Source organism: Rhincodon typus, unplaced genomic scaffold (assembly GCF_021869965.1).
Source record: "Rhincodon typus isolate 14 unplaced genomic scaffold, sRhiTyp1.1 hic_rhity00002735, whole genome shotgun sequence".
Classification (NCBI taxonomy): Eukaryota; Metazoa; Chordata; class Chondrichthyes; order Orectolobiformes; family Rhincodontidae; genus Rhincodon; species Rhincodon typus.
This window is the reverse complement of record NW_025968373.1, coordinates 13,458-21,330: the sequence shown is the minus strand read 5'-3', so window position 1 is coordinate 21,330 and position 7,873 is coordinate 13,458. Positions and strand designations below refer to the sequence as shown.

The 7,873-nt window shown below is 41.7% G+C and overlaps 1 long non-coding RNA gene across 2 annotated transcripts; it reads left to right on the top strand.

Moving 5' to 3' along the window:
• Window positions 1-389: 389 nt before the first annotated feature.
• On the top strand, window positions 390-7,400 carry LOC125481596. 2 transcript variants are annotated; one of them, XR_007261404.1, is made up of 4 exons: window positions 390-1,104; window positions 2,230-3,206; window positions 3,946-4,013; window positions 7,290-7,400. It is a non-coding gene; the product is annotated as an uncharacterized LOC125481596 (long non-coding RNA). The 2 variants fall into 2 exon arrangements; XR_007261403.1 differs by having other exon boundaries at window positions 2,230-4,013.
• The last annotated feature ends 473 nt before the right edge of the window (window positions 7,401-7,873 follow it).

The window sequence follows — 7,873 nt, the reverse complement described above, 5'->3', positions numbered from 1 at the left end:
GCGTTCAATACTGCGGAGCGAGTTAATAACAATCGAAAATAACAACTAACGTTGCAGAAACCCAAAGGTTTCTCTTACATGGACGAGCTGGCCCGGCGATTAGTTGTCAATCAGCCCGACCAGCCCACGTGCCATGAAGATACACCCGGAGCGGAGAAGGCGGGGCAATGACGTGTGGAAAGGCGTGGCTTATTGACGTCATGGAAATAATTACGTCAGACGGTTCCCTACCCCTCCGCCCGCCGCAAAACTCCAGGAACCACGCCCCCTGAAGGCGGGGAGGAGGAGGGTGGCGATAGGACGGGACAAGCAGGGCCCCGCTCTCCAATGGCGAGGCGGGCCCGCCACTCACATGACGCGGCCGGCGGCGGGAGGGGGGGCACGGGTTGAGTTGGGGGGAGGGGAGAGGAGAGAGAGTGTGAGAGAGAGAGAGAGAGTGGGGGAGGGGAGAGGAAAGATAGAGAGAAAAAAAGAACTGCCACTGTCCCTTCCTCCTGCTCGAGTTAGTCTAACGTATTTACCCAGACCTCCATCCACCTGTTTGCAATAGGCCTCGATTTCCCCCTCCCCTCCCCCACACAAACAAACAACAACAACATCCCCCTCCCCTCCTACCATCACCACCCTTTAATGAACAGCCTCAGGTTTGATGGGGCTTGTGCTTGAAGCAGCCTCTAAGCGGGTCAGTCAGGAACCGGCCTGTTGCTGAGGGAGAGGGGGAGGTAGGTAGCCCTCGCTCGAGGCAACAATCTCAATTTTACCGCTCCTTTTCCTTTAAAACCGAGCCAAGCGACCATACGTGTTTTTATTTGTACAAATATGTTTGAAATTGGGCTGCAACGTTACACTGAAATCGGCGACGGCCTCTGCTCTTAGCTTTAGTTGGGGTTGTTAGTTTATATTTTTTTTGGCTGGAGGTCAGAGGGGAAAGGGCAGATTCCCCCCACCCCCTGCCGGCAGCAGGTCCGCCCAGGGCTGTCCTGACCTGGAAGCAGGAGAGAAAGAGGGGGGTGTTTAAAAACAAAGTTCTAGCGGTAGGGTTTCTCTCTTTTTGCGCTCAGCTTCTACATGTCTCGCTATTTGCAGGAGGATTTTCTGCACCAGGTAAGCTCTCGTGTCTCTTTTGTATATGGCTGTCGCTCTCCTGTATTAGGAAAATATTATTTCTTTCACCCTGCACGCTTTTAGAGAGCTGGCTTGCCTATCGAGCCCTTTCACCGTAAGCAAACTGCCACTTTTTTGCATGAGACCATTCTGTAAATGAAGCCTGAGCTTTGCGGATCCGGGATAATTGTGCTTGTTTATTGGGCTACTGTCTTGCAAATGTCTATCCTAAATTTTGTGAATATTTGCCTGATGCAAAGTTATTTTTATCATTACTATTTTAACTGCAATGCAAGCTTCGGTTTCATCTCCAGGTGCTCTTATAGTTAAAGCTCGAGCTGTTTTGACCTTGAATGAAATTGGTTCAACTTCACCCACCCAGCTCGCTCCCACAGCTGCTGCCTGTCTCTCTTTTTTTCTCTCTGTTCCTGTCTGGTGTGGAATTTTGGTTCCATGTTCCGCCTTTTTGTATTGGAAGTGGAAGAATGAGCCGGGGTTTCCCCGGGTCGCAAGTCTGTTACAACCGGTTTTCACTTTCATCCGGTGGATCGCTTGTGGCACTAAATTGTACGAAAATGAAGTGTTTATCCCAAGCTCCGGAAGACTTCTATCCCGAGTCCAAATGGGTTGCAAAATCGGTCGAATTATGTAACCGAGGTGTATTTTAGGAAGGATATTCAACACGTACTTGGGGACAGTAAGATAGTTACGGGTTTGAACTTTACAAAAATCTCTTGTCTGAACCAGTGTGGTTGTCTGTGTTTATGTTCTGAATTCCTCCCTCAGTGGAGGCGTCTCTTTCGGACAAGCTTCTAAACCTCATCAAATGACAACACCCATATGATACCTGGGCCGGTTTCACATCCTTCTAATCATCCATCTTGTACCAACGTCTGTAATTATATCCGTATTTATAAGACGTAAGTTCCTTCATGAATCATCCTGGAGCAGGGTTGGTGGCCCGCTGCTAGTTCAACACAAACGACTAGATGTTGGATTGTGTTTGTGCCGGTAGCATACAGTATTGGGATCCATTGATCGGTAATCAATCTTGGCGTGTGGTAAGTAATTTCAGTATAAATTTCAGGATTGTTACCCAGTGGTTTTCATGTTTTTCCCCATTAGAAATGACGGCGCGGGGTACAGAATCTGAAGATCCATTCGATGTTTGCTTGTTACAATTGCCTATTACATTCCGAAAAGTGTCCCCAGCTGGGCTCAACATGGACTCGAAAGACAGATGGATTTGAACCAGGCTATCCTTTAAAGCTTTAAGACTCTGGTTTTTAGCTGCTTTTCTAGCTGTTCTGTACTATGGAAAACGTGTTGCTGAACATAATCAGCTAAATAAGAAAATTGTTGCCTCGCTTATTGAGGAAGATGTGCCATCTAGAGAGTGGTGCTAGCATTTGACATTTCCAGAATAACATGTAACGAATTGTAGCTTTCTGAAGGGCTGATACAGTTAATAGGCAGACCAAACTTGGATTAATCACGAGATATCTGATTTCGGGGCAGGGGTATTAAATTGTGGGCACCTTCCGACCGAGGAACTGGGCTAGGGCAAACGTTTTGTTGGTCACAGTTCCTGTTAACAAAGTTGAAAGCTAGTACGGATTTGTCCATTCAACAGAGAGTGTGAGCTAATTTTCAAAATGTGTATGTCGAGGGAGGGGAGTAAAGGCATGTGTTGTGGAAGCTCGGGAAACTTGGTTTTCACTAACTAGACACGTGGTCAGCTTCGGGGATTTTTTTTAAAATGAGAGAGTCCAGGGCGTTATATAAATTGCTTTCGGAGGGGGAATCCATTGGATCTTATTGCTTTAATCTGTGTTTTCGTAATGCCATTTTTCCACCCATCTAGAAATAGCGACTGCTCTTGCCGGGAGGAGTGTTGCGCCATCGGCCACTGATCACACACCAGGACCATCTGGCTCCAAATGAACTGTGGCTGTGTCCACTCCTGAATGGGAGCAATACTGCATTTGCAGAACAGGGTCGTTGACATACTTTTTTTTGTAAATGGCGGCCGAAGTACAGTATTTCATGGCTACAAGCATAGCCACACTGTACACAAGTGTTCCACGTTTCATTTTTCAATGGTGGGTCAACTCATTGCAGCAAGTTAACGGGTCTACCTGTGCTCGACTCGATTAGTAGTTTATGCAGACATCTTTAGGATTAATTAGAAAGTAAACTTGTTTTTGTGGCCTTTTTAACGGTTCTAGATGCGGATCTAATTCTATGACTGAGCTAGCAAGTAGAGCCTGCACTGAAAGTGGCAGTATTACTCATTCTATATCCATATAAACAAAACTAAATCATTTGAGTTTTTTAACAACACTTTCAAACATTCCCTGAAGTAAGTAAAACCCTGATAGCTGATTTTAAAGTTTGTGGATCAAGACTAGGTTTCTGGAATTTTATGCTTGCCAGGAATTAAGAACTTAAAACAATCTGAATTATGAAGAAATCATCTTTTTGTAGCTACATTTTTCTTGTGGTACTGGTTCAAGAGGATTCCAGACAGAGGGAAGAAATCCAATTGAAGTATTGTCTGTAATGAGAGAATTGCAGTGACAAACAACATAGTTGGTGAATGAGCTGTAGAAGCAGCTCCATTGTTACTTGGGAAGGATGTCTTTTATAGGCTTGCTTTATGGGTGGATTGTCTTTTTTTAGTACAAAAGTAAGAAGATTTCTTTGAGTGTTAAACAGCTAAACTTGTGTACGCAAGTAAATTCATAAAGTGGCTGTAATCATGTATGTGTTAATGTTCTAAATTGGAACTTCTGATGTGGAAATGTGAAATGTCACTGACTTCCCTGGTTTGGCTTTCAGATTCTTGACTGAGATTACTGCTGAATGGATATTAATTGTGAATATAAACTTGGTTTTTATGAAATCGAGTGAGTTAACATTCTTGATTATTTCCCCCAGAATGTTGTTTTTAATACCTGAATCAGCTGGTAAAACTTGGAGAGACACTGAAATGATCTAGTAGTTTTCAGGGTCCACTTCTGGGGATGGTGACAGCTTTTTGCATGCTGTCATGGTGAAATAGAATCCAATCTTTGCTTCTCTTGTTGTCAACACCAAACTATTCCCAGATACAGAATAGAGTCAATGGTTGACATCCATTTGTAATGACCTGCTGTTATGCAAGTGACTTGTACTGCAAATGCAACCATTTTGTTACTTTTGTCTGTTAGCCTTGTAGACTAAGTGAAACTGTAAATCAGTAAAGTTTGTGTGCAGTAACTTAAACAACACCCAGGTTTTTTTTCTCAACGTTTACAAATAGCTAAATAAAAGTTCTGAGCAAGGGTCACTGGACCTGAAATGTTAACTTTTTTTTCCTTCACAGATGCTGCCAGACCTGCTGAGCATTTCCAGCAACATTTTGTTTTTGTCCCTTGTTTACAAATAGCTAGTTTACTTAATTTTGATTTCAGTAACTTTTGTGGGCTATAAAAAAAAAACTTCCACTGGAGGTAAGAGCTGTTGGTTTTTCATCTTGTGCTGAGTGCAAGCTGTATCTATTCTATTGTTTTCACCACGTTACTTCACTTTTACTGATCAAGGAATACAGAAATCTTGCAGTTAACTTCTACCTCTGTTAATCTTAATCATTTGAAGGATTCCCACTGCATATGGTTTACTAATGTTGGGTGGAGACTGACATACCATTTAGTACACATTCATGTAGATTCCAATATTTTGTAGAAGTTTTTAGTTAGACAGCTGCAGGCGATTGGACAGTTGCATCCTTTTAAGAAAAAGGAATGGGGTGGGGATGATTGAAAGTAGGGGAAGGCTGATCCAATTCAGTCATGACCTGGGATAAAAGTGCAAGCAGATTTGATTAGGATGTATTTGAATAACCTACTTTAAAGTTGGTATGAATGATTTTGCAGGCATAGGAATGATCTTTGAGATTTTAGACACTTCGAGTCAAATGTCTGTGCTTGAAGTGTGTAACTACTAGTAGATTTTTGAAGGTAGTGATTCCATTTGGAGTTTTCAGTTTTCTTTAACAGACCTTACAAGTATGTTTTACCCACTATATTGTAGTACAGGCTGCCATGGATAGACTTGTCCCATACACATGCTACATTGATTTTGTTATGGCCAATGTCAAGTCAGTGCTGCTCGAGGCAAAGACAGGCCAAATCTGACAGCAGCATTGTAGTATAAATGTGGTGATGCAGACCCTGGGGAGCGGTGATTCCTCTTATTGATGGTGATAAACAGATGCTGTTACAGCACTAGATGTTGCAGGCTGTCTTTTTTCTTTCAGACAGGTCTTACATTGTGTGCTTATGTGGCTACTGAGCAGGAAATTGGGGACAAATGCTGGTTGTTTTTAAATTGCCTGTCACAGCCTCTACACAACCCTGTCAAGAAACATTAAGTCAGTTGAGTCCTAGAAGATGTAACAAAGAGGGACATCTTCAATTCTAAAATAAGTGGCATGACATTTTTTGGGAACATAACTAATAAAACACTGCAAAGTACTGTCTTCCCACTAGTCATGCAGAGTTTGGCCATCATTGTCCTACTTTCCAGAACTCCTTCCTGAATTTCTCTGCCTACTTATTTCCTTTTTCTGTGCCCCATTTTCAAAATTGTTTCTTGAACCAGGATCTCTTGGATGTTGGTGATAACAAATGCATGATTAAGGGGAGGAGGGAGATTTTTCAAAGACATGGGGCAAATTTTTTTAGAGGGTGGATCATGTGTGGAATGAACTTCCTGAGGAAGTAGTGGACATTGGATATAATTACAACATTGAAGAGACATTTGGATAAATACATGAATAGGAAAGGTTTGGAGAGAGTTGAGTCAGGAGCTGGCAGGTGGCACTAGTTTTAGTTTGGGATTGTTTTGGCATGGACTAGTTGGACCAAAGGGTCTGTTTCCATGCTGTATGATTCTGACTATCTGTAATTTAGGACAGTTGGTTGAGGCAGCAAATTGAGGTAAAGTGAAAGGTTGTGCCGGAGAGTGAAAAGATTAAGATCAAGCATAGGTGAGATTTGTGCAGTTTTGATATAGCACAAGAACTGTGGTAATTGGGGAGGTAGCTTAAATGAAGAACTGATTACATCAAACACAGTGGTCATATTGATGGAACTTTTATCTGAAGGAGAAGATGACATCCTGAGTTTGATAATCCAACCCTAAGTGCACCTGAATATCAAGTAAGGAAACCTCAGTGCCAGCAACAGAAGTCTTGCATACTGTTAAGACTGCTACAGGTTTGGTGAAAATGAGGTAGATTTCTATTGCCTTGATCTGTTTCTAGTCCCAAAACTAATTTATTTTGAGCGGTTGAAAGTTGGTGAATGCATAGTGTGACCATGTGTAGCACATTATGCATAATGTGCTATGAAATGTTTCCAATGTAAGTATGCCATCAAGTCATTTGGGTTATTTAAAGATGTATGCTTTTTGTGCATCAGCCCCCTCGAAGATGTTCAAAGTTTAATGTTTGATTTAATTCATAGTATCCCTGGAAGCCTAATTTAAAAACTGAAATGAAAACAAATGTTGGAGATATCTGGGTCAGTAAGTGTCCTGAAATGTTAAATTATCAATCTGAATCATTATTGAATCTTCCTGCAGTTGCTGCCCAGCCTGTAAAGTATTTCCAGTACTTCCAGATTTCCAGCAGTGTTTTGGATTTTAAATTACGATATTGGCAAACTGTTTGTGAAGCCAAATTGCACCATCATGCAATCAACTGACTTGGTTGAAAATTGTTTCTTCTCAAACTGAATCAGTGCTCAAATTGTTGCAAATCCTAACTGAAAACAATACAAATTGCTCGAAGGTAAGCTAGTATCTGTCTTGAGTTGTTGGAAGATTAAATTTCTTCATCTGAAGAAGTCTGAAATACCTCTATCTCTCATTAATATTTTTCATAAATTTCAAATCCTTTTAATGGAGAAATTTGTGTTCATCCTGTTTTCCCTCCTACCAGGGAGACAGTCACATGGTAATTTCTTTAGACTTTTGTAGTCCTGAGCACTGTGCTGATCCAACAAAAGTTCAAATCCCTCTTTGGCAGCTTGAATTCTTTAAACTTAATTAGCAACAAATCTGGAGATGAAAGCTAGTCTTGAACTATTGTTGATGTGTGGTTTCTTTTTTTAAAAAAAAAACACAATCTGGATCACTAGCTTCCTGTTTTAGATGAGGAATCTGCCATTCTTAATCATCTGGCCTACATGTGATCCAAACCTCTCCACTGACTCAACTGCCCTCAGAAATGGCTGTGGAATCCACTCGGTTCAAAGGTAATTGGGGATGGGCAGCAAATGCTAATCTTGGCAGTGGTACTGTCAACTTGTAGAAGAACAGATTCTGTCTTGCCTTGTCATTCTTTGATTTAATCAGCCTTGAACAGAGAGCGCAATCAGTACAGATCTGACACATTACCTGATTTCTGCACCATGTTTCCTATACTAGTTCAAGTCACTTGATAGTATTGAGAAATAAGAGCTTTCACTATTTCTTCCCTCTAACTCAACTAGAGCCAAAGACAGAGTGCTACCACCATGTAGCATAGGAATTATACAAAGAAACCTCAGTCATAATCATACAGCATGGAAACAGACTCTCTGGTCTAACCAGTCCATGCCAACCATAATTTCAAACTAAACCAGTCCCACCGGCCTGCCCCTGGCCCAATCTCCAAATCGTGTGCTTATCTAAATGTCTTTTGAAAGTAATTGTACTCATGACCCCCACTTCCTCAGGAAGT